This window comes from Trematomus bernacchii, unplaced genomic scaffold, assembly GCF_902827165.1.
Source record: "Trematomus bernacchii unplaced genomic scaffold, fTreBer1.1, whole genome shotgun sequence".
Lineage (NCBI taxonomy): Eukaryota > Metazoa > Chordata > Actinopteri > Perciformes > Nototheniidae > Trematomus > Trematomus bernacchii.
This window is the reverse complement of record NW_022987803.1, coordinates 4783143-4810589: the sequence shown is the minus strand read 5'-3', so window position 1 is coordinate 4810589 and position 27447 is coordinate 4783143. Positions and strand designations below refer to the sequence as shown.

Genomic DNA, 27447 nt, shown 5'->3' with positions numbered 1-27447 from the left:
CAACAGTATATTCATCCCGATTCAGTTGGACGTGCAAGTTTGGTATGCTTTATGAGTTCCTTTTGAATGTCTTTTGAATGCCCTATGGTCTCCTTTATGAACAAAACATTTGCAGGTTATGGCAAACAAACTATGGTTAGTGCGGTGTTAAGGTTAAGCAACTTAAACAATAAAAAGGCAAACGCACATCTCTGATAGGACTCCAAGCCTTAGGGCACATGACCTCCTGCAATGTCACAGAGCGTAACTAACTAAATTGGGTTGAATCCTACTTAAAGGAGAGCTTTATTTCTACAGGAAATTACAATTTTGGCAAAAACTAATATGATATGCAAAGTTCCTCAAGGATCCATCCTGGGCCTTCTTTTACATTCTCCCTTTTACCGCTACAGCTATTTCAGAATGCTGCAGCCAGACTGGTCTTCAACCTTCACAAGTTCTCCCACACCACACCACTCCCTCTCTCCCTCCACTGGCTATCAGTGGATGCAATAATCTGCTTCAAGGCACTGGTGCTGGCCTACCGAGCTGTGAAGGGAACAGCTCCTTCCTACATCCAGGCCTTGGTTAAACCATACACTCCAGCACGTGCACTACGGTCGGCGTCAGCCAATCGGCTTGATACTCCAACTGAAAACGCATCTATTTCCACTGTACCTTGGCAATGAAGTTATTGCTGAAAAGAAACCACGAAGCACTTGTTGAGTTAATTTAGGCCATGTAATTGATTCACCAGCCCTTACTATGGTATGATCCTGTTTGAATTGAATATACAGAGTCAGAACTAAACATGGAGAAGCAGCTTTCAGTTAATATGTTACATATCAGAAACAAACTACCAGAAAACTGCACATCTCACTTATATTAAATCCAGGTTGAAGACTTTACTGTTTGCTGCTGCTTTTGATTAAATCAATTAACTAATCTTACCCCGCACTGTAACTTATATTCTTGTATTTTATTCCTGTCTAATTATATTTTAGGTTGTCTTATTTGTATTTATTTACTCACTGTATTATAATAAACGTAATCATATTGCTTTAAATGTTTTTTTGTTTTTTTAAAGCACTTTGAGTTGCATTTTGTTGAAATACCAACGAAGAAATATGTATAGACATTATAGAAATACCTCTGAAGTGTTTTAACAATCATAATCAGCCCTTAACCTTGAAGAGGTTATGATATAGATGAATTATGTTGAAGGGTCATACTTCGCAATTAAGTAACTGCTAAACTACAAATAGTGAAATGGAAGAAAACCGGACTGTCGAAGTTAACAATATGCTTCACCCATTTCCATCAAGCATCTATTCCGGAGCTTGAACCTTGCTCTAATGTTCTTCCACATTGTGCCGTGTCCCTGTACAAACAGGAGCAGGCTGCACAGCTCCATATGCAGCGGCAGATGGTTCCCCCCCTCCAGCAGCAGGCTGACATCCACACCATCTCTCTGCAGGTCCGGGGCCTATCGCTGCCAGGTTGTGGGGGGGCGGGTGAGAGTCTGTGGGTGAATCAGTCATCACTGCATCACACCGACGACCAGAGGGGGTGTACGGAGTGTAGTCTGTGCTGGGTTTTTACACATTTTAACATCATGCTGATTTATTTTCTTGCCTTTCAACATAATCTGATACATAAATCAAAATTCAAACATGAGAAATATCAATGTGAGTTACGAAACACTGTTTTAAAACTGCAAACTGAGATCCACGATACCAACTTCTGTTTGAGTATAACAAGGTTCTAAATCTGGAAAAACTACCAACGAACATCTTACTGAAAAGGTCAGGTATTTAATAAAACTTAGGCAATTCTGCACAAGGATCACAATGGTATACAGGGCAAAAAAGCAAAGCCATTGTTCTGTACTACAAGAAGTCTCTTATCCAATGAGAGTGGGGCACATATGTGGCCAGCCTCAGAATGACTCATGGAGCTGAATCTGGCCAAAATGTTTGATCATTTGAGCAAAAAAATGCATCTGAAAGTTCAAGTATTGACCCTAATCTGAAAATACAGTGATGTATTCAAACTAAAAATAAGTGTACAGTTTGACACGTTTTGTTCAGGTTGAATATCCTTTTGATTTAGTTAAGTAATTATTTTTACCTAAATTACTTTCATATTTATTTTGATATTTGAGTTCTCCTCAAAGTTCAGACTACATTTTTTTCCATGTATTACATTTTTTCAAATGATCAAAACGTTGGATTTAGCTCCAATTAATACTAACGTAATACAAGAAGGATACTATTCATGATGCCATCGATTATTATTAAAACCAAATGTGTTGATAAACACTTAAAATAACGAGATATGAATATCTGTTTTGCAGAATTCAGTAAATGAAGAACCTGAAAATCGAAGCATGGTTAGCCTGAGTGTAGATACATCTTCAAGGCCTCGTGATTCATTCAGCAATATTTCTCACAATGTACAAGGATTTCTAAAAGAATACCTCAGTATTTAATAAAATACCTGGTTTTTGTGATGGGTTTTTATCATGTCATAGCATATCTTTATTTAGCACACAGCTCCCGGCTATTGTGTGCTGACTATGCATTGCAAACACAGATAAAACGCATAGAAAGGTAATTATTTAAAGAGTGATAAAGCATAATACCTATCCTGAGGTCTTTATTTCCCTGTGCACATATTTCCTAACTACATAACACTCACATCTGTAATATACCCAGGTGTGGCCCTTTTTTTATTCAGAATGTGAAGGGTGATAATGGAGATTGGGTTAAAAGCAGATGATAAGGATACAAGCCCTTAATGAGTGAGGTAGATCTCTAAAAGAAGGATATCTTTGCTTTATCAAATCAGCTCTAGTCCGTACGGGAGCTAACACCCCCAGCTTTGTCTGACAAACACTTTTCCCAGCCCTGCTCACATGGGTGGCATCTGGGATCAACCAATTGTTATTCACTGCAGATGGAAACACCTTAGTTGTGTTAGTAAATACATCTCAGATACAGACGATCAAACCACAAGGACTCGCCGACCTTGCAACCGAAATGAAGCAGAGATAAAGGTTCACTGTCTTTGTGGGAGGACATGCTAGAGAACGAGCTGCCTCTCTGGATGTTGGACACGTCTATCTGGGCGTAGAGCAATCACTGACTCTGTCCAATGATTAACACAAAGATGAGACTGTGTTCTCCCATCCTCTCTGCTCTAATGGGATCCTCTGAGCCTGTGGACAGGTGTGCAGCCGTAATGACTGACAGCACTGCTCACCTTGATCCTCACGACTCTGATGAGGCTAAACATAGCGCCTCTCGTTTTTACTTGATCCTGAGCTGCCAGGCTTCTCTGAGGGATCAACACACAGCAAGTTTTTTGACAAGTGGAACAGGAAGCTTCTCCAGATATGAGCTGTAGATTGTTGCTTCAGGCGCTGCATGAGAGAACACTTTTCACCTCAGTCAGTTTGTGCCAGGTAATCAACAAGGTAACTGGTCTGGGAAGATATTGAAAAACTGTGTGGAAATTGTGTTATTACGGTGGCCGAAAGCTGCAACGGCCCAAAACACTTCCATCAGGAGAAACACACTGCAATTAAACAAAGTATGCAAATAAAAAACACAATTGTGCCAAAGCACAAATAACATCCTTACCAACTTGACAACATATGCTCTGAAAACATTCACCCATTTGACGAAACATATGCATTTGCTAAGAGCACTTCATAAACAAAACACTGCAAGAAGCTCACAACACAACAGAAACAGGGATAGTACACAAAGTGATGCACACAGCTGGGCCCGGAGCGCTTGGCCAACTGTACTGTTGGACAAGTCTGTTTCATAACTGTAAGTATTTCGTCAGTATATTTAAAATGACCAGGTAAGCTACGTAAGCTAGCTAGCTTCCAGCAAATCTGCAATAATATGGGAAGGAATCATGTGATCACGTTGTTAAAATAAGCCAATAAAACATGTTGGGTACGTTTCCAAAAACAGTGACAGTAGGCCCACTTTATAATACCCGAACCTCAACAAGTGCTCTGGTCCCAGCTGTGTGTGTCACTTTTTAGTGTCGCACCGTTTCCGTTATGTTTTGAGCTTCTTACAGCGTTTTTCAATTTGCAGCATTTATTTTGTGCAGCGCATTTAGTAAACGCTGCTCATGTTTCCTCAAGTTAGTGAAAGTTTTCTTTATGCTGCTCATGTTTTGTCGAGTTGGTGAAGATGTTTCATCATTTGCATGTGTGGAAGTGCAGGGCATTTGCACCTGTTGACCAGCATATATAATAAATGATGGAAAATAAATACAAAAACGATTAGTCCCAATTTTTTTGTAACACTTATTTGTTCAGGACAAGTACATGGATGTCACACTCACCATATTAAAAGCTTTTATTTAGTCATTATTTCACTTCCAAGTCTCATTTATATTATTGATGCAAAACGTGTAAAACTGAAAAATAATACACCTCTGTCTTGCAGGCAATATGTATCAATGGCCAACAATTGACAAATAAATCAAATGGAGAAAAGTACATTATTTCCCCTTTAAACAGTGTTGCTGTTCAAAGGTATAGTGTAGTGCAGGGGTCGGCAACCCCTGGCACGCGTGCCAGCATTGGCACAGGGCACCGTAACCAGTGGCACACTAGGAATAAGTGGAATAAGTGTGCAAAATATTTAAATTGTATTTTCGGATCCTGAACGAGACCGCCGCCAGAGCGTGTCTCCGTTACCTGCAGAAGGAAGCCATGCACGCAACGCAGCCCCGCTCTGTTTAACTCCAGGTGACTTTCTGCCGCTTTCCGACAGTGAGGGAGCGTGTGTATGTTTCTGGAAGTGAAACGAGGCAGCAGAAAAACAGAGGTCTGTGATGTATTTTGTGAAACAGAAGAACAGCTAAATAAATGCAAGGGCCTCCCAAGAAGAGCTCGCCTCTCTCCAGTCATTTAAGCTAAAGTGGGTTATTGAACCTGAAGCTTGTTGCTTCTGCCCTCCTCGACTACGGTCTGGGAGCCGACAGGAAAGTTCAACACACAGATGGCCAGTCCGCCCCTTTGTAGCATATTATTTAGATGAGAGATGAGCAGATCGCCACTGGGCTTTCAACTAAAGACACAGCCACGCAAAAACTGCCGCATTTGTACAGCTCCTTATGGGTACTGCAATTTGTGCTTTCCTCTGTGGTGAAACGATCAGCACTGCACCACTGTCGCTCTATCATCCACACACACACATGCACACGCCACACCCCTCTCTCTCTCTCTCTCTCTTAAAGGGACAGCGATCTCATCTCACTCTGCATGACCCTAATATCATAACATGTGTGTTCTGGAGAATCACAGAACGGACGATCGTCCTTATTATTATGCCGTTTAAACCAATTATTTAAATGTGTTTGTTAAATTCGGCATCATGTAAGTTGTGCTGACAGGTCCACTCCACACACTGCTTCCCCGCAGCGAGGCCCCCCCGCCCTCCTGTTGATAGTTCACGAGCGTCAAGCTCCTCAACCCCCCCCCCCCCCTTGATAATTCTCTATCGTTGGCACGCTGATAACAATTAATTTTTTTAATGGCACTTCATATCAAAAAGGTTGCCGACCCCTGGTGTAGTGGATGCTACCCCCCCAATGTTAAATGAGGCTATACTCTCCCGGGTCTTAATGCTGGGTTAATCCAGGCCGATAACAGGTCAGCCAGTTAGTCAGATTAACACTAAACTGCTGTTTCCACTCTGGTATTATACGCTGAAAAACGTAATCTCCCTGCCATCTTCACAATTTGTTTTCCACTGATGCCTGCCATGCTATAAATATCCACTCTCTCTTTACACTTAATTGAAATGGCTTCACAGAAATTGCAAATGTGACGGTTATTGCTTTGTGTACCTGGTTGCTTGCTTTCTTTATTGTCCTCATAGCAGCTATAAAGTGTAGAGTGGTGTTTCTTCATAACATGCATTTTTAAATGTCTTCCCAGGATCCACTCTGACTCACAGCTGTGTGTCTGAGACAAGTCCTTTACACTAGATGGCATTAAATAGTTTGAACACTAGGCTGCCAAACACCTGCCGCTTTTTGTTTGTTCACTTTGTTTCAAAAAGGTGGAACTGATATACTTTGGATATACCTGTCGTCTGTGTTTGTTTTAGTTGAACTTCTCTGCTGTTTATACCAGTCAGCCTATGAAGACATGTTTGAGTAAACGCCGTCTATACCACTAAAAGTCTGTCTTGATGACAAAGTGGGCTTTTCATCAAGTATTTCCTCTAATTGGTTAAGGGGTTGGAAATCTTCCACAATGTTAACCATGACCAACCACAACATCTCTATTTCGCCTCCGCTGCAGTGATCAATCTAAAATGATAGATCAGTGTCAACACACTTCTATTGTCTCCTCTCGTATTATAGCCAACCAGAATTTGAGCAGAGCCCCACTTGATTTACAGTTTTAAGCAGTTTGTATTTACAATGTAATTTGTCTTCAGCCTTCCTAATTTCTCCCACACTACACCTCTCCTCCGCTCCCTTCAGGACGGGGTTGCTGTAGGTGGAGTTAAAATACAGTCAACTTGAACACAATAGACCACAGTTTCCTGCTGGCTAACAACTTTCCCAATAACAATGACTTTCCTAAATGTTATGGTAATTCAAACCATACTCCACATGTCCCTTAACCTGAGCCAGGAAGGCAAGGCAAGGCAAGTTTATTTATATAGCACCTTTCAACACAAGGCAATTCAAAGTGATTTACAAAGATGAAAGACATTAAGAAAATGGCATTTAAAAACAGTCATTAAAAAGCAAAAATAATAAAATAAACATTAAAAGAAAAAAAAATACATGAATAAAAATTACAGTGCAGTTTAAGATATGAATAGTTCAATTAAAAGCAGCGGCAAAAAGAAAAGTCTTCAGCCTGGATTTAAAAGTAGTAATAGTTGCAGTGGACCGGCAGATTTCTGGTAGTTTGTTCCAGATATTTGGAGCATAATAACTGAACGCTGCTTTACCATGTTTAGTTCTGACTCTGGGGACAGAAAGCTGACCAGTCCCTGAAGACCTGAGAGTTCTGGATGGTTCATAATTTAGCAGAAGGTCAGAAATGTATTTTGGGCCTAAACCATTCAATGCTTTATAAACCAGCAGCAATATTTTTGAAATCTATTCTTTGACACACAGGAAGCCAGTGTAAGGACTTCAGAACAGGAGTGATGTGATCCACTTTCTTAGTGTCAGTGAGGACTTGAGTAGCGGCGTTCTGAATCAGCTGCAGCTTTCTAATATATTTTTTAGTGAGACCTGTAAAGACACCATTACAGTAGTCGAGTCTACTGAAGATAAAAGCATGGACAAGTTTTTCCAAATCCTGCTGTGACATTAGTCTTTTAATCCTAGATAGATTCTTAAGGTGATAGTAGGCTGATTTAGTAATTGTTTTAATGTGACTGTTGAAACTCAGGTCAGAGTCCATGACTCCACCTAGATTTCTGGCTTTATCTGTTGTTTTGAACATTGCAGACTGAAGCTCAGCGCTAACTTTTATACGTTCTGCCTTGGCTCCAAAAACCATTACCTCAGTTTTATCTTTGTTTAATTGGAGAAAGTTCAGTGCTGTGGTTTGGACGAAAGCCTGACTGGAACACATCGAAACAGTTATTTAAATGCAAGAAATTACTCAACTGTTGAAAAACAACTTTTTCAATGATTTTACCTAGAAATGGCAGGTTTGATATGGGCCTGTAATTCTTCATTACTGAAGCATCTAGATTATGCTTTTTTAAGAGCGGTTTAATGACTGCAGTTTCCAGGGCCTGTGGAAAAACACCTGAGTGAAGAGACTTGTTTACTATATGAAGTAGATCTGAGGCCATGCAAGGAAAAACATTTTTTTTTAAATCCTGTTGGAATAATATCAAGGCAGCAGGAGGAGGATTTCAGATGTTGTATAATGTCCTCTAGGTTTTTATCATTAATCTGATGGAATAGTGTCATGGTGTTTGAATTGAAATTAGGTGGACAACACATTGTCTGTACCTGATGCAGAGGCACTGACTGATTGTCTGATGTTCTGAATTTTGTCAGTGAAGAAGGAGGCAAAGTCATTGCAGGCCCTGGTGGATAGAAATTCAGAGGCTACTGACACTGGGGGTTAGTTAGTCTGTCAACGGTAGCAAACAAGGCACGTGCGTTGTTTTTGTTTTTGGTAATGATGTCAGAGAAGAAAGACTGTCGTGCATTTTTCAATTCCAAATTATAAAGGCCAAGTCTCTCTTTATAGATTTCAAAGTGAACCTGGAGATTTGTTTTTCGCAACCAGCGTTCAGCTTTTCGACACTCTCTTTTTTCTGTTCTCACGGTCATGGCCTTTCTCCATGGAGATATTTTCTCGCCAGACACTTCCTTTACCTTAGTTGGAGCAATGGCATCTATAACATTTTTTATTGTTGAATTAAAATGATCTACTAGCTCATTTACTGAGATGTTAGCAGGGGCAAGTGTGGAAGAAAGATTCTGAGTAAACATTTCCCTAGTATTTTCAGTTAAATATCGCTTTGTGGTTACCTCTTTTTGAACATTTTCAAAGAGTGCAACATCAGTCACCACAACCTTTGAGATATTCAGACCCTTTGAGATCATTAAGTCCAGAGTGTGCCCCTTATTGTGCGTGGGCTCCGTCACATGCTGAGTCAGTCCATAGTTATCAAGAACACAAAACAGTTCTTTAGCCCCTCTGTACTGTACTCACTCAAATGTTTGAGCGCTTCCTGTTTCTAAACTGATTCACCGCTCTCTATCTATTACCTATCAACACAGATATTGGCAAAGCTACAGGCAGGCAGGGCCCCGGCTTGTCCTGGAAAGAGTTGAGAGTGCCATACGCCCTTGAGCCTGGACCCAGCACATATCAGTTAGAGTTTTCTGCGTTTTGTACACACACATCCTTATAAGGCTTCGGAGACTGTAGATGCTTTCTTGAAGGGGGGGAGGATGTTTTAGTCCGGATTATTGTGGTAGGCATGGTGATGAAGACGGGGGAGAAGGTGCGCGTCTCTTCTTCGGTGATTCTGGTGGAAGAGTTTGTAACTGAACTAAAGTTTAGGTTTATTATAAAACAATGTGTATTCAAGTTGATTTGGCAGACATCAACATGAATATGTTAATAGTGGCGTTGAATAAAAAAATGATTATTGATTTGTTAATAATAAACCCTTTTTATTCTACAACATTTTAAATTACAGGTCGGATTGAGTGTGTTCAAACACAAACCTTCTATTCACCACAGAAAGCTAAGTTTCACCCTAACATTTTTAATTTGGGAAAACTAGTTTCTCCCTATTGTGCAATTTCTAAAATAATCTGTTGCTGTGTGGTTGTGACACAGCCTTTTGCAACTAATATTAAAGCTCCCATGTCATGCTTTTCCGGTTATTACCCGTCCCCTTGTGTGTTATGAAGGTTTTTATGCATGTAAACGGTGTGCAGAGTCAAAACCCTCAAAGTACACCCTGTAGCGAGTAAAACTCTAACACAGAAAATACCTCCCCAAAACGCCTCGTTGGAGATACGTCACTGCCCATTTGATTCTTCCGGGTACCGCCTGATGTCATGCGGTACCCGGAACGAAATGGACCAATCCCGAAGAGCTATGGCCACACCAGCAGCGGCGTGTTCCTCCTCCAGAGGTTCGAAGAACCGGCATTTCACAGACGAAAGCTTCCAAAACATTGCCCAGTTTGAGGCCGGATATGCACAGCTTGTTTGGACCGTTTGGAGCAGGGGAAGATCTGGGTATACAACCTGTAAGTTTGCATTGTTATTTGTGTATTTATCAAACAAGACTGTTTACATGTGTAAACTGTGTTGGACTGCTAAGCCATTGACACAGTGCTAACTGTGCTAACTAAGTTGCTAGAGTTTCCATATATCAACTCTAATATCAGCAGATGGCCTTGCATACATGTTTGTCATGGCAGGAGAATGTCTGCAGTCACACACACGGAATACTCATACAGTATACTCCGGGTGATTTACCGTGCATTGTGACAGTACATATACTGCATGTAGCTAACGAGGCTAGCTGTATGCTAGCGCAAAACAATGTATTCATGCAAGTTACATTGTATGGTAGCAGAATACCCGTATACGATTGCAATTATAAACATGTTATTGCTAGCCTAATATGAACCACTAGCTTTTGTTCATAGTAGTTTTATTACACTGCATTATAGTTGCCTTTCCTCCAAGCTAACGTTCATATCGTGTTAGCTACCAAGGTAAACAAAGCTAGGTTAGCATATTAGCAGGCAAGCTGTTCATTACACAACTACTACTAACGAATCTAAAACAACTAAGTTTCTCTAATATTTTGTGATTTGCATTTGATTTCGTCCAGCCAGATCCTGGCGGACAATCCATGACGGGGAAGGGACTTCTACTACTACTGAGGCCTCGTGCTAAAAGGCACCGCACCGACTGTGCACAGGCAAGATGCGAGGAGGAGGAATGGATGATATACCGTGTGTATATATGTATATTTATGTTCATTTTGTACATTTCTAAAAATAAAGTTTAATGGAAATACTTAGTAGGCCTATCCTTTCTTCCCTGAATTCATATATAGCAAACCATGATTTGATTTCTCATCAAACAGTAGTAGTTTATAACGGGTAAAAATAACTTACTCTTTGTTATGAGCGGCTGGTAGGCCACAACGGAAAGACAAGGAGACATACACGAGTTTACAAAACCACGGCACATTTATTGTGGTAAATGCAGAGATAGGTGGTTGAGAGGATCGCAGAGTTAGTCTTCCTGCAGCCGCTTTGGAGAGAGACTGGGGCCGTCGTGTGACTCCGGGCAGCCTCTTCAGCTCCACCCCATCGTAAGACAAAGGCCCTGGGGCCGTCACACTCTTCTATAACAACAGTTAAAAATATATATGTATATAAAATATACGGCTGTACCGACGCCATGATAAGACTGATGTTATGCTGAGAGCAGCCGGGAAAAGCACTGTTAGACATGGGCGCAGCCTCTCTGGTGGTTGACTAATCAGAACGAGTGGCCGAGCTGACCAATCGGAGCACACTAGGCTCACAGGGAGGGGGGGGCAAGAGCTCCAACGAGTCGTTTAGTGGAGAAAGTGAATACTGCTGAATACACATGCTTGACAGAGATGCTGTATGCGAAACCAATGTGAGTTTGGAAAATTGCACAGTATAAATCTATTTTAGTATACCTCAACAATGTAATTATGATCAGTGGAAATGGCCATGACATGGGCCCTTTAAGTTTAAAGAATAATATTGCTTTTATCTAACCTAATACAGTTACGTGAATTTGTTGACATCAATTCAGTTTTTTCAGTGTATTCCCACCTACAGTATGAGAGAGAACTACTGCATTAAAAAAAGTAAAAAGCCTCATATCACGTATTTGCATTTTCCTTGACGGGACTGATACTCTTGGTTATCTCCTCCCATGCAGTCTAGAACTTTGGAACTTTTCTTTGTGTTTTTATAAGGGTATCGTACTTTTTTAGGGTCATGCTGTCCCCTGTAGGGAAAACAAATAGATATGATAAACTCATGTGACACCGCCAAAGCAGGATGAACCGGACTGCAGCAGATAGGCCTGTGCAGCAGTTGGTCTCAAATGCTCTAGAGCTAGAATTAGCTATCCATCTGCCAATTAGTCAGTCCACATGCCTAAAGGAAACACAATACATATCCATTATGTGTGCTCACATGAGGCAGCGGGCCCCACAGGGTTGTCTCCGTTGCAATTCATTACTGCGATACGCAATCCTTCCCTTGGGGCAGAGCCAACACTATTACCTTGGACAAACACCGTATCTGCCTCCCACTGCTGATATCACAATCTGTGAAACTCAAGGAGAGCTAGCGGTCTTTCACACGCACTCACCTCCTTCAGCGATAAGCTCCCATTACACCAATGTCATACTTGCACTTGTTATCCAGACCTCCTCCAAGAACGCTGCCTACAAGTAGACTTATACTGCCTTCGAATCAAATACGACAGCTCACACACAAGTTGTCACATTCCCTTCTCATCTTTCTTGGCCTCATTTGTACTCATAATATTTGTTGTCCATTTACTTTAACACGTATGAAAATAGTCGAGCAAATGTGCATTTGCTGGCAAAAAACATATTCAACTGGAGTGTCCCAAAATATCTGTAGGACAATTGCAGGTAAACATCTAAAATTCTAAACGCTTTCAAATGTATCTCTTGAGACTTTGGAGGGAGTAATGAGCTCTTGCTTAATGTTGTGTTAAAGTATATTTGAGACCAACTAACTGCATGGTACAAGTGTTTGTCTACAGCTTTGAAATAAAACTGCTCCACCAGCTAAACACTGCTCAAAGATTGTAGGTCAACTCTGTAAGAGACTCTATGAATCACCATAACAACATAGTGAGGCTGTCCAACACCATCATCTCCGACCCCAACATGTCCTGAACAGTGGATATGAATTGTTTCCATCAAATCAGAGGAACAGGGTCCCACGATTGAATAAAGTCAGACTGAAGCACTCCTTTGTGATTCAGTCTATCCTGACATTAAATACAAAGCTAAATCCCAGGAGGCCGTCCCAAAACATGCATTTGCAGCCCAAATGTATCAGAGAGCAGACTCATTTCCAAATTTACTACGGACATGTTCATGTTTGTCTCCATTTTGAGACACATAAAGCCCTTAAGGCCGGAATCATTAGCTAACAACAAAATCAAACATCTACAGCTCTGGTTAATAATTCGGATTAATTTAACAATGCTTTTAAGTGAATGAAAAAAAAAGGATGAATAGTACAGAAGCCCAATAGATGCTATGAAAATAAAGGTGTGTCAGATTACCCTTTTCCACCAAGGTGGTTTTAGGCCTTTTCAAAGCGGGTGCTCGGTTGCAATCCTCTGTTGACAACGCTATGTTGCCAAACATCATTCAATTCAGTCAATTAAAACCAATAACAATGTATATTTTTGGAGCAACATGTATCAGTGGACCTTAATAGTAAGGCAATATGTTCCCACTTGCATCGCAGCGACATTAACCGCAACGTCATGATGTGGCTGAGCCCAGTGATACACAACTGTAATGCAGTGTATGAGACTCTAAGCCGGTTTCCTTCACACAGTCTAGGTGCATACATTGCTTCAGGATACACCATTTTTTAACACCGTTTCCTGACTGGGCCAAAGGCTGTGAAGGAGAAGCAGCTTCTAAATTCATACTTGACCTGAGGTACTCAGGGTACAGAGTCTCTCTGCACTCTCAGATTGTGCACTTTAGCATAAAGAGACTCACATCTGTGTCTTGACTCTGCCAGTAAGCTGCTTAAGTCCAACTTTAGTGGCTGCCCCCCCCCCCCCCCCCCCAGGTAGGGGCTCACAGTCGGTCAGACAAGGAACTTTAACAAACTGAGAGATATAGCAGAGCCAGGTTATATGAGTCAGGTCAGTGAATATTAGTTTTATCTTATATAATTGCATTTTAAAATAAGGGGCCTACATCTCACTATTTTAAACAGTGTCCTGGGAACAATTTCAGCCTATATGTGACCTGGTTACAGCAAAATACTTCATGGTTTCAGTGACAATTTGATTTTTGAACCTGTGAAAATGCTGAAAGGTCATGAAACCAAACTTAACTAAACACAATCGGCTGCATATATAGTATAGACAGATCCGATTTCAATCCAATCAATTTACCAAGTATCATGTCTACTTGACATTGACATTATTTCTGATACATTTGGAAGAATTTTGGATTTCTCAAACTTGGGTGCAGTGAGTGCAAGCAAAGCAAAAGCGTTACACAACAAGATTTGTGAGTCTAATCCACAGCTGCTCTGGAGAAAAGTCAGGGTTTTGTCTGCAATGAATAACTTGGACAGTGTTGTTTATTCAGTTAAATTTGCAGCGGCAGATAGAGACTGGAAGCGCCGGTGATGCTTATGAAGACGTATGGTACATTTCCCCCGGGACACACCTGCTCAAGCAGCACAATCTCCTCTAAGCAATGATTCTGCAACATCTTGTTTTTCTCCTGCTGCTGCTGAATCTTAATCACTGTCTCTGAAATACGGACCGATGCTAAAGCATTCTAATAACCTTGCAATTAAACAATTAACATATATATTTTGGAGTCTGTACATCTGTTTTTGATCACCTGGCAGAGTATAAGATTGAACGTCTGCATCTTAAATAACAGACAGGGCCATTGGAGAGTTATTTTAATGTCAGTGGCATTAGTGAGCATAAATGTCCTAGAAAAGCTCTCAGCAGTTAGCAAGATACAACATCTTGACCTTGGCGTAAATTAACTAATCCAAGGGATGTTTTCATTAAAAGTTGAATGTATTATCACAGATATAATACGACCATACCCTGTATGTTCTCCTGTTGTATTGCATTACTGAAGACTTAATGATTGACAAAATCGGCACACATTTTGTCTGGTTTAACCTGTCAATAATCAACCAGGAAAAATACAATATGCTAGAATTGATCGTATGAAACAAGTGAGAAAAAGCAGGCCAGTGTCTCTAAAATAATAAAATAAAGTTTTATAAATACTTGAAGAAAGTTGGTTCACATTGGAAGTTTAAATATGTTCACTGCTGTGCATTATTTCACTTTTTATTAGTCACTTGTTTGAAGAAAATAAGATGCAAAGATAACTTGAAATATATAGACATAAATAATCTGTACAGTGTAAGCGTCAGAATTTTAAGGGGAGGCTGTGGCTCAGTGGATAGTGTGATGGACTTCGAATCAGGGGGTAGCGAGTTTGAGTTCCACTGCAGTCAGCATGTCGTTGTGTCCCTGGGCAAGACACTTCACCCCAAATTGCTCCTGTGGGGATTGTCCACAGTACTCAATGTATGTAAGTCGCTTTGGATAAAAGCGTCTAACAAATGACATGTGATGTAATGTAATGTAATTTTGAGTCAGACGGTGAAGTGTTCACCTTTAATAATAATCTGGCTAAAAAATATCTTAATAATTGAGACCAGAAGAAGACAATCATGTTGAGATGAATGTGTAAGAGTGACATTATTAGTGAAGAGTAATGGGTATATTTGCTCGGCCACATTTAAAACAGAAGGTTTTTGAATGAAAGTATTTACTTTTGTTCAATGAACTCTAGATGTGTCTTCACACATAGGCAACAAGTCTATGGGAATATATTGTGTCAAGCTTTACTTTAAATACATTATGGTCTTATGTAACATTGTATACATACTTATGTTAAATACACTATTTTTAGTGACCACACTAGCTATCTTGTTTAGTAGGCTAACAGTTAACTGGCAGTCGGCTTGGAGCACATTTATTGTGATTTAAGATTTTACTGCACTGTTAGTGTACAGTTTTATTATTATGATGCTGTGTTTATTGTATTTTTGTAACTCTGGCACAATAATTTCCTTCGGGATAAATACATTCTTATCTTATCTAATCTTATTTTATCTTATTGACTAATACATTATGAGCATTTCAATGCTTGGCAAGCTTGGTAATGTAGCAGTTAACTCACCTAACACAGTCGTTTGACAACCAGCCATGCATATCACATCACTGGCTAATTTGTGAGGCCAGAATGGTGCCAGCTTCAATTTTGATACATTTAAAGTGGATTATTTTGTCCCGTTGCCATTTTAGTTGTCATTTTTAACTCTGCATTCCAAATATGCTACAGGATGAAGAAGAATCCTTAAAATGGCTGCCTACTTAGCTACAAAATAACTCGTTATACAGACGTTGGGCCCCACCTTCCTCCTATTCCTATGCTGCTTTTTTTTCTTTTCTTTTTCACTTCTATAGACCAGAAGTACAGAAAAGGCACATGTCTACCAGTAAGTACATGCAAATACCATGTGAATTATTAAAGAGAGCAAGAAAAATAGTGCCTTTGTAATCAGAATCCTTTGGAAATCAGAAGAGCAACGCTTTTTTAAGCCCACATTGGTGAATAAGATCAAAGAGTGATTTCAAAGGTGCTGACCTACACACTGTTGACACTGTCTTTCATATGAGAGCTGAGAGTGAAGGCAGGTACAGTACGCAGCACGGGGAAACTGGTTATATCAGCACCCAGCTGCAGTCTGAGGAGAAGACCCCCCCACAGCAGCACTGAGGACCTTCACATCTCTCTGCAGCTCCATCAGGCCGGACGCTCATCACAAGACGCCATGTTTCCTGTTGTGTTCTTATGCTAAACACACTTCCCTCTCAGGAATATGAACGGCAAACAAATGCATTAGCCGCCCTTGAACGGTCCCCCACTGTTCAGTCTTTGAACATTGTAGTACTGCCAGTGCTAATCATCAGAGTGAAGCCAGAATGGGAGCACATTATCTGCACAGCAACAGCAACAAGACATACAAAAGAAAGCTGAAAGAAGCACAAGGCCTTTCCTTTTCTTAAAAGAGCAGCCTGGTTACAGACCTCTGGTCTCCCACCAACACTTCCTTATTAATAATTCTGCCGTTGTGCTGATTAAACAGCTGCGTCTCCGCTTGAAAAGAAACGGAGCCTTGTAGGTGGGATAAAGAAAGGGGACATAATCTTCCTGCACCAGGGCCTGAAACATGGTGGCACAATAACCACAACTATGGCAAAGGGTGTGGACACAATTGTAAAGCAGACACTGCTTAAGTCAAAGGCAGCTTTCTTCAGGACAGGTCTGTGTTATCTTAATGTTTTGTTTTTTTAATATATATAGTTAACTGCTGAAAGAATCCAAAACTGCTACAGAGCACTGGAAATGAAGGGGCTGCTCTAAGTATGTCGATCACATCCAATTGGTTAGAACACACAGAAATTGGCTTGAACTAATTGAAGAATAAATACTCAGGTGAGAACATAATAAAGAAATCAGGCTGTTTATCACCTAGTATTGCAGTTCAGTATATCATGATGGTTTTAAAAACTGTAGAATGTGCAGCATTATGATGTCTCCTTTAGGGTGCTAATATCATTTTCTTTTAGGTCTATGTCAAAGGTGCAAAATCCCACACTTCCTGTAACAGCTACACCACTGAAAGATGGTACATTGTAAATGATTACCTCTAAAGTAAGTAATACAGACTGTTGGGGTTTCTATATATCCTGCGAATATGGGGCTAGCAGTGAGGCTTACCATTTTGGAATAATGTCCTAAACAAAACTCACATTCAATGTTTGTATACTGTAGTTTCCCTGTGGCTTTACTGCTTCAAAGCCAAAAAAGCACTTAATCTTAAAATGTATACTACCCTCGCACAACAACCAGGAAGAGGATTATCTCGTTGCAGAGAGATCCCACCAGTTCTGCCTTCTGCCCACCTCTTGTATAACATCAAACTGTAGTTAACATGAACAATGTATAACATTTTCTCCATAGAGGCAAGCATTGAAATGGAGAATGTTTAATAAGCCGGTAGATCACCATGTGTATCCTTTTGGCCCTGTCACTGTTCGACACAGCACGCTTTGAAAGCCATAAAATGTACAACTTGCTCGAGTAATTGAATCATAAGTATTGATCAATAATCCTATTACCATCCCCTCTCCTTCTACTTGATATATCGCGGTCATTTTTTACAATGCAAGGCAGTAAATCAGCGGTATGAGTACAATGTAACAATGAGAGTGTTTGGCTCCATGCAGCATCCTGACGTGCCTGCTGTGCTGTGGGATTGCAACAGAAATGGGTTGATGTTAAATATACAGTATCTGTTTTCCTTATGGATGCATACAGAGAAGCAGACACAGCGTGGAGGCGGTGTCCTGTTCATTCCTATGAATGCCTACACTGAATAAACTGAAACGCTGACTTTAATTTAATGTAACATGTGCACTTGCCTTTTTGGTGCCTCCAATCTGTGGCAGTATTATAATAAAAATAATATATTTTATTTATCAAGCGCTTTGACAAGTGCTCAAAAACGCTTTACAAATATAAAAAAATAGAAGTCCAAAACTAAATCTAGCTCACATAACAACTTGTAACACTGGTAGACAACATTAATCACATTATGTTTCAATACTAGAATCATCCTCTACAGTCTACACTGCCAAAAAAAACAAATTTAAAGCAAATATTAGTCGTGTAAAATATGTTGACACATCTTTTTTCCGTAACCCCCCTAAAATGCACACAATTTGTTATCTGCAATTGTACAATGTTAACTTTATAGTTCTTTCAAATCTCCAAATTCCCAAGAAGTACAGCATCAACATCTGCAGCTCTAAAAGAACATCCAAATGATTCAAACAAATGACATCACGTCCAGTCTTGACTCAGAGGAATAAGAACTTGTGATTCGCCTTTAAGCTCATTTGACATCTTTGAGCCCAAAACATACCCTGATTTACAGACGTATCTTTCCCAATGTAAGTCAATAGGAACAAGTATTTGTGGGACATTGTGGACGGACACTGAGTGTAGTACTACCATTTGGCGACTATGAACATTTATTTCACTTCCTGGGGGCTGGGTTTTTCCCACCTTAAGGGGAAGTAGTTATACAGGAAGTGTGCTTTAAATGAGGCTCTGGGTTGGTGACACCCCACTGCCACAGAGCTGGAGCGCATCAGGCACGATGAGAGCAATGAAAGAGGTTAGGAGCTCTTTATAGAAACAGTAAAGTACACAACTAATACTTGTTGCTCTTACGTGGTGAAACAAGCTTTCAATGAACAGCAGGAAGTCTTCACATCTTCCATCTTCTGCAGGTCTCCCTTGAAAAAGAGATCGATGATCTCAATGAGATTTCACCTGGATAAATAAAGGCTACAAACAAACACATTGAGATTGAAAAGGCGCCTGTTTCCACTGCACTTTGGCCAATAAACCTAACCTAAGTTGTAGTATTTAATAGATTTAGGTCAATGAAACTAATGCACCAGCACTTCCAATACTTATTTGAAACAGATGTAAATGCAGTTTTCTTGCTGCTTTAAGTTTGTATATTCATGGTTCATTGCACTTATTGTAAGTCTCTTTGGATAAAAGCCCCAGCTGAATGAGATGTAATGTAATATCGACTTAGGATGGAATCCTGATCAGAGTGAAGCCTTTCTCTAAAGAAAGCTTTTTTATGTAATCCTCTCAAAGTAATAATCTGCTGCTTTGAAGATAACTAAATGCTCTTTGCAGCTCTCAGAGTCCTCTATTGTGTTTACAGAGACCAACACATCCACATTTACTTTTAGTGTGTATTGTTGCAGAAAGGTGACCTCAATGCCGTCAGAAGGTGCTCTCAAGAACAACAACATGTCCATTTCTAGCATCGAGATTTGTCAACAACTGCAAAACAAGACTATGGAAATGATATTTGTTCCCAAAGAATGTTCGATGTACCATAAAAAATCAGCCTGGCCTGTCGATAGGATACAAAAGATGAGTGGGTTGAATCAACTGCTCAATAACTCAACATTTGGCTAATATCACCTGCACTTATATTACAGTTCTTCAGTACAATAGCAGAGTGTTGCTAACATACCTGTAGCTCAGACTTGTAACAAGGGAGGGGGGAGGGGGGAGGGGGAGGGGGGGGGGGGGGGGGGGGGGGGGGGGTGGTCGATACAAAAGTTTCAAAATCCAAGTTAGTTGAACAAATGAAATAGGGGATGGGAGGATTCAGTTCTTCATGTACTGTATGGATGGATTTCAAGCTTGTGTGTGAGTGTTGTAACCTGTGTAAATAAATAAAAAAAGTGCTTCTGAATGACTTGTTATATAAGAAACTATTAATTTAAAATAATGCAAACTCTCAGATCATAAATAAATCATTAATGACACATTCAGTGATAACATAAGGTTGGCGTTTTCCATCTAAATGAGATCTTCAATCTCTACGTTAGCTGTCAACACCTCATGACACTTGGCCAAGAAAAGCTTTGTGAAAGAGAGTATAAATAATGTATTGATAACTTGTGGAGCGTCACAGGATGAGTTCTGGGGGCTCGGCTGACACACTGACAGCTCTCAGCGCATCCTCCTCTACTCAGCTCTGAAAGCTGTCAGATGAAAAGGGAACCTGCACCGCGGCTCTTCTGAGAGGATAAACAACACAAAGCAGCTCAATAAGTCCTGATGGAGCTCTGGCTCTCATCCAAATATCCCTGTCACAAATATAAATGTCCTGTTCCTCTGCTCTGCGTCCCTTTCCTCATGCTACAAGATAAGATAAGAAAAGATAGTCCTTTATTCATACAAATGATACCCATATCTGTGGCAGGTTGAAATATGATACAATAATAGCCTGATTACAAGTTGAAGGATGATTAATTGAATGGTGATTACAATATGTAATAAAGTTACAAAATAACATTTTGCATTATACATACAAAGATTGAATAAAACTATGAAATTGTGTAATGTAGTTAAAATGTTTGACATACTAAATGGTTAAAATGCTAAGAAGATTACTTGTTCGCATTATTATTTAAAAGAATGAAGTGTTGAACTGTTATCTACTAGATAGTCTTAATCCATGATCCTGAGATTGATTGCTTTTGTCTCCGCTGACATGCCTGCTGATTAGCAGTATTCCTTTCAATTAATTTCCAAATTGTTGTTGATGAATAAACACATTTAATGTGGTTGTAATTATTCCTTAACGTGTCAAGCATTTTTAAGAAGGTTTCTGTGTGATTTTGATTTAGTTAGAGCTACGTTTTGTCAAGTTTAGTTCAGGGTGTTAGCGGGTGTATGCACATTTAAGCTAGGTTATGCTTATGATCCTTCCCCCCATAACGTGTCATATCCATTCATGTTTGTTGACAGAAATCTTCCAAAAGATGGTTTGGAAATCACATTGTGAGTTATTTATTATTTGACATGTTTCTAGCAACAAATGCTGGAACTGTCAAGTGGGAAGAGAAGAAGAAGTGAGATTTTTCTCTAAGCTTCCTCACCCGAACTCGCAAAATGTCCAGTCACCAGAAAAGCGTAAAACAAGCGCAGCCAATTGCATTACGTTTTGTTTGCTGTGGTTAGGCTGACGTGACCTCAATCCGCCGCCGCGCCGGCTGCCGACTTAGATCATGGTGGTCTCGGTCTGTAAGAGCCTCTCCTCATCAGGTCCGGCTTAAGCCTCATACACACTGCCCATCAGTGGATTAGACGGCTACTGCTTGCACACGTCTGAAGCGTTCTGCTCTCACTGAGTCATGCAGCTCTTCACAGACCCAAAACATCACCTGGAAAGCCTTGAGTCCAGAGTTGTGGTAGAACTCATCCTCCTTAAAACCTAAGCTCTCAAATCCAGCACTCTGTGGAGCATTAGGGTTTATCTCATAAGTCCTAACACGTGGAAGTGTTGAAGTGTTAACAGAATTAAAAGCACTTTGAAGTTCTGCAACATGCAAACTCAAATCTCATCCAGGAAAGTAATGATCGACTTAGAATATTCCAACTTCTACTTAAGCACTTTTGATTTGTGTTCTCATAATGATGAGCAGGTTAGCATTGAAATGAAGGTATTTTTTTCTACAAAGTTTTGCCAACATCAGCTGTTACAACTTTTCACTTACCTGTTAACTGGGGAGATGTGATTGCATGGACACAGCTTTACAACAGAAACAGAATCCAAGGCCATCTGTGTAAACAGAAAAACATTAAGATCAGTATTTAAATAAGTCCAGTTTCACAAAAAAAGCTTCACTTTGCCAAGAATGTGTGTTACCCATTGTACATAATTGTAGTTTTGAACACTTAAAACATTATTTTTCAGTTAAAAAATGTGTTATGAGCCCTTCATTTTCATTTAGTTTTCAATAATGTAGATTGCATATCAGTTAGTGCCTTGGTGTGTCCAGATGCAGGGCCTTTTTCTGAGCTGCAACATCCTTTATTGAATTGCCTACAATGAAGACAGACCAAATGCCATCCCATGCTGTCGCCTTGAGAAACAAATATTTGTTCTGAGCGCTCCTGCTTTTTTATGTGTCTGCTCAGAGCAACTCAAGTAAAAAATATCTCTACTTGGTGAAGTAATGGTAGATAAATGGAGGAAAACCTTGTGATGTCTGTCATGTTTTTCAGACAGAAATGGTCATAACAAAGAGTGAAAAGCACATTTGTTTGAGCGTATTGTCAATGGACCCTGATTATTGGCTGAAGGTGAGTGTTGTACTTTTATCTCCATCAGTTTGAGAGGAAGTTTCTTCCAATTGGTGTTTATTGTGAAAAAACGATGTCACAAGAACTAGCACAAATAGATAATAAAAGCAAGGGGGCTGTGAGGAGGCACAAACTCCCTCACCAACCATTTTCATCAGAATTGTATTTATTTCATTTAAGGTTTCTAATACCAATGTACACAGGCAAATGCATATACCATGCATTTAAAATAATTGTACTTCCTGAAAATATGTCTTAAAGACACACAATCATGATAAGAATCCCCATGTTCTGTGTTTCTGTTCTGGAAGCCATCTTGTGCCAGTGCTCAAAGGAGGAGCATGCCTCTTAAGTCCTCCTTATATGAGCTGTATGAGTGGGTGGAGTCTTGGATGTTATTGGTTGGATAATGTGTGATGTAATGTTTGCCAATTAACTTAAAAACTATCAGTTTTGTGCAGATATTGTTTATTTTTTGAAGGTACAATATTTTTGGAAATAAAATAATGATTTGATTTAGAACTTTGTTTAACTGTTCACTCTCATTCATGACCTGATTGGCCAGATTGAATTAGGAAGTCGGGCTGTCTGTTTTAAATGTGACTGGAAAGAGAGGGGGGGGGGGTTCCTTTTGTTGGTGAAAGACCAGCTTCAGGCCTGAAAAGGCAGATTAATATGTCTGTAAAATAATATTTTTTTCTCCAAGAAAACCCTCACTCCAATTGTAAAGTACTGGGAATGTTTTTTTTATGAAACCACATGAGAAAAACTCTGTGCGGCTGGTTCTGCGCACCGTTCTCCCAGAAAAGGCCCCACACAGGGCCTTAATGAGCACATTATGAGAAGGAAACATGGAAAGTAAAGCGACAGAAAGAATTGAGATGTAATTGAAGTGTGATCAGTAAGCAGTGGATAAGCTGAAGTGTCTGTTTAAGTGTAATCACAGATAACAGTTGCACTCTGTTAATCAGTACGAGATAATAGCAGTTAAAATGTCAGCTGATGTGTACGCTCTCAGAAATACAACAGTGAGTCAAAGCTGAACAAATGAGCTGCTCTGAAAAATCTATTTACACTACAAACATTAATTGGTTTTATATAACTCAGACGAACTGATTGGTTTAATCCGATAGCTGAAGGTGTAACGTCTATAATACATTTAAATTAATATAACTAATTCATTACCTATAAAATGTCCAAAAAAGTCATCTAATTGTTTATGCTCAGACTTTATGGCTACAACAAACAGTTTCCCCACAGCCCTGCTGAAATGTTGTAATAAAATAAACAATCATTGTTTTAGAAGAAAGAGATGTCATATTGGTTAAGGCTACCAAGTAGATGCAATGGTGATGAGGTGGCTTTGAATCCCTGAACTGTCTGGGAAAACAGACAATGTAATCATGCAGTGAATACGCAATAACATACTCTGAATGTGAAGCGGTGTCTTTTAAAGAGATGTATCTTTTTTATGAATGTAGATTTTTTTCAATATAATCCGTTTGTAAATGTGAATTGTGTAAATGCAAAACACCTTTCACAAATGCCAAAAAGACTTGCAAAACCACAAAAATGATCAGCAAAATGATCAGGAAATATTCAAACAAATTCCACAAATGAAAAGAAAATCTGTTGTTCATGTCTATGGATCTCAATTCTCTGTTTATACTTTGAAAGAAGGTAACTATACGTCATCACCGGAACAGTTTCATAACTTCACTGATGATCAGCGTTGATTTATGGTTTAATGTAAATCATTAGAGGGTCGATGTCAGTGTGCCGGTGGAAAGTGGCAGGCAGCAGGCTAACACTGAAACTGGTATTTCCTTGGCTTGTTAGTGTTATATATATATTTGAATGCATTATATATATTTACTACTAGTTTTGTTTGACGTGCAAAACACAATGCAGCTCTTAGGCATTATAATCTTTTCTGCTTGGTGCTGATTCTTTGTTTTCATCAGAAAGTGGGTGGGCTGTCACTTGGCCAGGCAGTGACGTAGCTTTGATCTCATCTTTACCGCTGCTAAGGCAATCTGAACAGAAAAGACCATGGAATACTTCACTACTTTGAATATACACTTTTGTATTTGTGGACATTAAAATCTTAAAAGAGAACAACAACCAAAACAATTGTCCAAAAGAGGGAATGAGGTTAAAGACAAAGAGATCTGGAAGCAGAGACATCAGCAGAAGAAGATAGACAGGAAGTAAACACTAATGGCAACAGCAGAAGAAGACATACAGGAAGTAAACACTAATGAGAATAACAGAAGACGTACAAAGCCTGGGGTTATCTTCATTATGCCGTAGGTAGATTTGAACAAATCTTAATACATCCATATATGTTCCTTGATTTCTAAGCATTATATCCACTCTTTTTGCTATACTGTTGTACCAAATAAATATTCATAAACATACATAACAGCTCAAACGTCAGCTTGTACTTGTATCCAGTGGATATTGAAGTATGAAAGATCTAGCAGCGACAGCAGATAGAATGCTTCCCAGACATGCCATTCTGTGTGCTGTATCTCTCCCTGTCAGCGTCTATATATAGGTCTTCAGCGGGGAAATGAACAAACATCAGCGTGATGTGTGCGTCTGGCGGGGCCACACTCCGTCATTCAGGTGGGTTGACACCGCTGCCACAGCGACGGCATCCTCCCCCTATACCTGTCAGCCTCTGAAGACGCTTCCAAAGAGCTCAGGCAATTTAAATATAAGTAAACATATTTTTATAATGCACATCACAGGAAGACAAAAACATGTGAGTTTACTGCCCTATTACCAAGCTGTCATCATGTTGGACAACATGTGCCGCCCCCTACGAAGCGAGTTCAATAGAGCCAGGGTTTCTTTGAGTTAGCTGGCTCGATTAAAGGTCTCCTATCATGATATTTTTAGGCATATATTATGGGTCTCAGATATATAAAAACATGTCTATGATGTGTTTTGCTCAAAATACCAAACAGATTTCAGCCCTGTTATAGAAGAGCTGATTCTGGGTCTGTAACTGCTGGCCCCGCCCTTTTTGGAGCAAGCAGGCACACTATGAGCTGCAGAGGGAAGAGAAGGCTGATAACTCAGCAGATTCTCAGCAAAATGCTGCCATGATTAAACGCCATATCATGTTCCAAACCACATCAAGGATTATTTCTGAAACAGTATGGAGCTCAAATGCTTTTTCTCTTGCGGGTTTACCACAAGGTGAGTTCCTTTTTTTATTTCCTGCTTTTCTACACATACTCTCTCCAGTACAGGTTAGCTCTGAGTTTTAGCGATGTTTGCTAATGTAAACAAAGACCATATTATGTCCAAAAACACATCGAGCATTGTTTCTGACAGCCACGTTTCAGATAAGGACGTGGGCATAAAGGCAGCCCACATTTTAGTAATGTCGTCATGACCGCAGCAAATCTGGATCAGCTCCGTTGTTCCCCCGTTTTTAGAGATGTGGGTAAGGAGGAAAAGAGAGAGGGTTTGGTTTTCTGAAACTTTGTGAGTTCCCTTACACACCGGGGACACATATTTATGTATAAAAGACATCATCAAGTGCATTTTGCATGCTAGGAGAGCTTTAAATGAAACTCCTGATCAGAGATGATGAGCACCATGAAGCTGGTTATCAACTGTCTTTGTGAACTAAGGATTTCCTCTGCAGGCTCTGTGCGCGCTCACATAAAAACGGCTTCATTTGACTCGTGAACCGTCTGAGAGCAATCGATCGCAGCCATTACCACCTTATAAGAATACAAAAAAAATCACGGCATAAGCCAAGGTGTTATGTTGTGCAAATAAGAGAGGAATATTGGAAGACATTTACCTATTGTGTAATTTCATGACTAATTTGTATATTAATAAGTAATTATTCATTTACATTTCTATGCAATCTGTGCCTCCCATTTATTTCTAATTTGACCACTGTGCATTCTGCAGCTCTTAATCTTTCAAGCAAATACGGATGAGCCATAAATTAATATTCCAAAGTCGTGAAATCAGGCTTTTAAGGAATTATAACACATTCCATCTGCAAATAAACTTCATACTGACTAATCATTTCTTGTTCTGATGTTATGCATCACTGATAGATTGTCACGGAGAAGAAATGAGTTGCATACAGTCTGTGGGCAGTGACTGCACGGCTTTGTAAGAAGACTTACCTCTCATAGATGGAATACAAAGAAATGCTATTTAAAATAACTTGTTAGTGAACAGCGGAGTTGACTGATTTCTAAACTCTTCACATAACCTGGTTATTCTTTTTTTTACCATAGTGTTAGTTGTTTTTTACTTATTTTTGTGTATTTCTTTATTGAAGTGCACTCGCCATTTCATATATTTAAGTCTCCTCTTTCTGCTTCAATTCTTTGCTGCTTTGAAGCCTTACATTTCCCCGCTGCGGGACAAATTAGGGATACAAAATATATATAATAAAAAAAATGGTTGTGTTACTTTTGAATTGAATGCACTTAAAGTAATGTAAACCGTTTTTTTGTTTTTTTTAAGTGTGACTATTTTATACCTATACCTGCTATTCTGTCAGGTATAACACAGCAGTTATAGAAAGTATTTCTTCCTGACCCAACCTGAACTTGTGTATAGTTGAAAATCCATTTTCATATGTTCCACAAAAAATGTGTCTCTAGTTTCCAGTTACACTATATGTTTGCCTTAGGTCAGGTTTCCTATTTCAGAATCCCGCACCAGTGAGGGCTTAGGGCAACCTGCAGGAAGCTAATAGAGCTGAGTGCAACACAGTACTTCAAGATAACCTCAGACATTTCACCGCCAGCCTTTATTGTACAACACGTAAATATGACCAGTGACCTACTGTTAGTCAACATATGAGTTGACTCCCTCTGAAAGTCATCGATACATCTGATTAATGAATCTATTTCCCACCAGATTACGATTTAGATCAAGTCTGACATTTTTCTTGCCTCACAGCAGCTCCATTTGCAACATCAAAAAAGGACAAATATTAAGACACGATACAAGGAAAGCAAACATTTACGATCACTGAACATAAAACATCCTCTAATGTACATTAGATCGGGGATTTAACTCTGTATTCAAGATTAGGATTGACTGGTGCACAGAGGAGTGCTTCAGTTGCAAATAAGAATTAAACTAGTGCTAATAAGAGAAGTGAAGAGTGATGATTTTGTGACTGGTTGGATTAGCTGATAGTTTGTTTGCACTTGATGTATTACTATCTGTGGTAGATATCTGGCTTGGGGAAAAGTGCCAGGCTGTGTGGAGCGTCAGACTGGAGATGCAGATCCACTCAGATCTTCACTGCCTCCTTGGCCATTGAATTGACAAAC

General features: G+C 39.7%; 1 protein-coding gene across 1 annotated transcript in view; it reads right to left on the bottom strand.

The window, feature by feature from the left end:
* The window catches only part of lrfn2b (leucine rich repeat and fibronectin type III domain containing 2b), a 188413-nt gene that overhangs the window by 101111 nt on the left and 59855 nt on the right, over positions 1 to 27447 (bottom strand). The window contains exon 2 of the mRNA XM_034150575.1: positions 21529 to 21593. The gene's annotated coding sequence lies outside the window, so the exon portion shown is untranslated. The remainder of the gene's footprint in view (positions 1 to 21528; positions 21594 to 27447) is intronic.